We start from the raw sequence: 4,728 nt of genomic DNA on the forward strand, positions 1-4,728 counted from the left end.
TAGGAGGAGGGGGTTGCGTCTGTATCTCTTTAGCATTTCTCTCTGCATGTGTCAATCAGCCAGTCAGAAAAACATAATTCCAGCTCAGCTCAGCTCAGCAGAACCTCTTGGAGGGAAATGAAGATATATGGAGAGAACAAAAGGTCAACAGCATGGGTCATAAGGGGCAACTTTTACATTAGGGAGTATGGGAAGATGCAAAGTTAAGTCAGGGATGTTTTATCTACTGGAGGGGTAATCACCGATGCTTCTTTTATCCAATAAACTTTTCTTTTTCTTTACATTAACATCATTTTTGTCATTACAAGTTTATTCAGAGAGGTCAGCGGATTCTGGGCATGCTATAGACAGCAAAGTTGCTCGCACCTGGCTAAAGTAACAACAAGGACGGATGAACAGGACTCCAAACTATTTTTAGGAGGATGTTTATTTTCCTCACGGTCCGACTGGAACATCTTTCATTCTGGCCTCTTTTTTTTTATCACAGCTGTGACCCTGACCCCCCCCCACCACCACCACCACCACCACCACCACTCCGTCCTCCGCCTCCTCCGCCCGTCCTGTCTCCTGTGCCTCCCCGGTTCTCTCTGCATTTCTTCCTCTCTCACTGTCCTCTACTCCCATGTTACCTTGGGTCAGCCACTCCTTTCTCTCTCTGCCTGAGTGTGTGTGCATGAATGGTTAATGGAGCCATATAGAAATGTATAACCATTCCAGTCGGTTCTGCTCAGCGTGCACGCCTGGGAAGTCATAATAGAGATGAAATGTTACAAGGAAATGTTGAGAGGAAATACCTCAGCTCCAGGTGCTGGCTGAGGGTCAGGGGTGAAGAGGTGGCACACCAAGCCTCGGGGTCCCCTGAACCCTGACCTCACGAGACTGATGAATAGCGTGCTAACAAGGACCAGCTCTCTCTTAGGGTGTCTGCACTCTCTCTTCTTGTCTTTGACTACCTCTTATTTTGCTCTCCCAGGAACTGATCTGGCAGCAGCAGAGTAGTAATACTTATACCGGCTGAACCTTTAAAGTACCTCGCCATCTGTCGTCTTCCTTGGATTTATAATTATCATCATATCACATTCAAACTACGCACTGTCGCACTCTTACATAACCTAACCCCTATCTACCAGTGCCTGCAATACTTAAGAATAGATTGAATAAATTATTATTGGGTGAGGTGTTAAATCTTGGCCAGGAGTACAAGTGCTTTCTTTCTAATGAGGCTCCGCTACATCGTCTCTGCTCCTCATCGGCACGGAAGAGAAGCGAGAAAGCCTGCAGCAGGCACATTCACGGGCCTCCCGCATACACATATGCATGCACATACACCGAGTACACCCCCACATACATGCACAAATGGTAATAGTTTAAATGTGGGTGTTGCACACACGAACATGCACATTTACACTCACACACACACACATTCCAGCCGCACCCTGGCCCATTTGCAAAGCTGTATCATAAAGCCAATTAAAGAGATGAGTCTTATTAGCAGAGGTGTCTCAGCCCTCGTTCATCACTGGGGTTTCCTGGCAGGGGCTGGTGACATGCAGAGCTCTTCATCATCTTTATGAGACCTGTCTCATCACGCCCTTATAAGACACTCATCCAAACTTTACTGAGACTCATGATTTAGCAGAGCGGGCTTGGCCCACAAATCCATTCAGTCGTCCTCGGGTCACCTTTGAATGCGCTTCAAGGGATTTGAAAATGAAAGTGGAGAAAATGTAGGCCTTGCATGGCACACTGCTAGTGTCTTCTGTCCCCCACCCTCCTCCATACCCTCTCATTGAAAAACCCGTAATCTTGTTTCCTCTTCCTGCAGGGAAAACCTTTATTATCCTCACCGCAGAGCACAGGCCCACTGGGATGAGTGAAAGTGGCTTCACAACAATGGTGTGAAGTGAGGAGAGAAGGTGTAGAGAATCAAATTCCAGGGTAACCCTGGGTAAATATCCTCCTGCTCCCAGCTGAAAACTCGTCTTGTTTTCTTGCTTCGTGAGGTCGAATGCCCCGCTCAGACCTCTGGACCACCTGCAGCTCTGCTGATGACAGATTCCCTCCACACTCTGGACCATCAGTGCCAAAGAGAGACTAATCCTCCAGCTTCTATCCCCCAAGTACAATAGCCCTGTCACTCGTTCACTCATTCAGCATACCTTTAGCAGCTCTGCCTGTGTGTCAATATGAAGAAAACCGACAGGAGGCAGAAGGTGGATTCCCACGGCGCTCTATTCATAGCTTCTCACTGGAATCTCTGACCTGTTCTGGCTTGTCTCATGAAACCTGCTCATCATAATGAAGGGCATTGATCCTACTTCTCATTTCACATTCACCTTGACATCTCAGTTACAGCCCACAGAGCGTCTCCTCTTAATCCAGGAGAGATTATTTCCCTTTATTTGGTTACAAGATATTTTATTGGATGCCCAGCACATTGTTGGAATGATACGGTTTGGAATGAATGAGGCGCTAGAAGATGAGTCTGGACATTCAAGCGCTGCTGGCCTGTCTGTGTGAATGAGGCCGCGTGCCTAATCTGAGGCCGGCTCTGGTAAATGATTTTCCAGGGTCAGCTGCTTTCCTCTGCCCTTACAAGCTGAGAAGATTACAACCGATGTTCTCATTAATGATTTATCCACGGAATTAAAAAACTCTAGGTTTATCTCCTCGCAGAGTCCTGGAAAAGTCTCAGGCGCTGCGTGAAACAGCTCTTCTTAGGGGGAGGCTTGTGATCAATCACAAGAAAGAGCAGCAATTAATGTAGAGCAAAGATATTTTGAATGACCATGAAATGCTGTTCGGATCCTCTTAGATGAGTTTCCACAGTGAACTCACGTGTATGTGTAAATCAGAAGTCCTCCTTGACCCGCTGAGGTTTCAACACCAGCTGAACTGATAGTGTATGTTGAGGCCTTTGGGTTATCAGAAGTAAATACAGGCTCTAAGTCCATATGAGGCTGTGATTTAAAATCCGCAGCCCTGACCTCTGTACAGCTTTTAACCCCCAAGTCAGCCCAAGCAGATGCATTGCTGTGGGAAAAAGAAAAGGAAGTAAAAAAAAAAAACAGCTACAGAAAGAAAAGTATAGGGAAGATAATCGCTTTGGCACAGAAGCGTGAGATGTGGAAATAACTTTGACAATTGGTTTGACAACAGCTACACACCAATCCAAGATTCCTCTTTGGTCTCTTTCTGCATGAACACCACTAACAGCATGTTACAAAAAAAGGTTGACAGCTCAGATGACAATTACACAGGGCTGCAGAGGGAAGTGCTTCCCTTCGCAGTATTCTGATAGCCGACGTGTGACAAGCAGACGTAGTGATAGATGAGCCTCTTCATGTATTACAAGCTGGACATGAAGGGCGCTCACTGCCAGGTCCTATTCTGGTACGCCCGCAGTGATCTGAGCGCCTCTTTATTAATCATGCATTTAACACAGAAGTCTCAGTTGCTTTCATCCCTTTTTTTTTCCTGCTACCACGCGTCCTCACTTTTATCAGAAGAGGAACACTGGCGCTCTTTGTCTCTACATGACAACTCTTGCTAAAAATGGGATGTTTTTGATAGTCAACACAAAGGTTGTGTGTAGCAAGATGTGTACATTCTGTTTGTCAGTAACTTAGAAGTGCAAGATATAAATCTATATGTATTATGAGTCAGAAAATGTACAGCAGTAAAGCCACTGTAGGGAGAGTGGAGGTCTGCCTTGAACCACACTGCCCCCATGTGGCATGAAAGGTAATACTTTTCCAGCGGTTACCTGTTGTTTACCTGACGTCCTGAAAAACTCAAACTCCCTCAGAAGTAATTCAAAATTTCAAGATTGTAAGTCAAAAATTTTCTCCAACTAGTAATTTTGTAATAACTCAAAATTTCAACATAGCTCTGCTTGCTCCAGAAACAAGCTTCCATAGAAGTGTGTTCAGTTAAACCCATTTCTAACTGAATTTAAATAATGTTCGCTGAACAATTACTTAACTGTAGTTTGTTTCAGTTGTATAAATTAACTCAAGGAATCAAAAGCCTTTTCAAGGATTCTGTTTAAATACAACGGTTTTTATCCGCACTAGAATGTTACGGCTTTAAAAATTAATGCAGTTTAACGGTATACCTCCTAGCCATACTTTAGTCAAATTTACATTTTATTTACATCCGCCATCCACTGAAGTTTACATTGTTTGTTCAACAACTCTGTTTACCTGTAGTATAATTTGCTTTAACAGTTACTAGCTTGCTAACGGTTTGCCTCCGAGCCATACTTTAGGCTAAATTTACATCTAGACATAAACACTGTTGTTAATTATGTATATCCGTAGTGTTTCTCTGCTTTATATGTTAAAACCCAATTCAAAAACTTAACCGCTAGCTACACTTTTCGTTCAATTAATATTTTATTTATGTGAATTTCCATTTCCTACCTACATCGTTAGTATGAAAGCTAACTATTATCCATATTCTAGTGTTAAGGATAATCGGATTTTCGTTTTTAGATTTACACACTTTGCCTTTTTTTTTTAAAACTTTATATTAATCAACTGTTAACATGTTGAGGTGCACTTGATACTGTATACGTTTCAGCCTCCTCCACCTTTGGAATCACCAAACCACACCATATTTAGGCTTTGCAAAGAGAACATAAGAAGTCTACTGTGCAGCCCGATTAGTCATAGCTCCATTAGTTGCAGTTTGTTTCTTGTGGTCAAAAGTAAAAAGTACCACAGA

The sequence above is a fragment of the Rhamphochromis sp. 'chilingali' genome (assembly GCF_963969265.1).
Source record: "Rhamphochromis sp. 'chilingali' genome assembly, chromosome: 13".
Taxonomy (NCBI): domain Eukaryota; kingdom Metazoa; phylum Chordata; class Actinopteri; order Cichliformes; family Cichlidae; genus Rhamphochromis; species Rhamphochromis sp. 'chilingali'.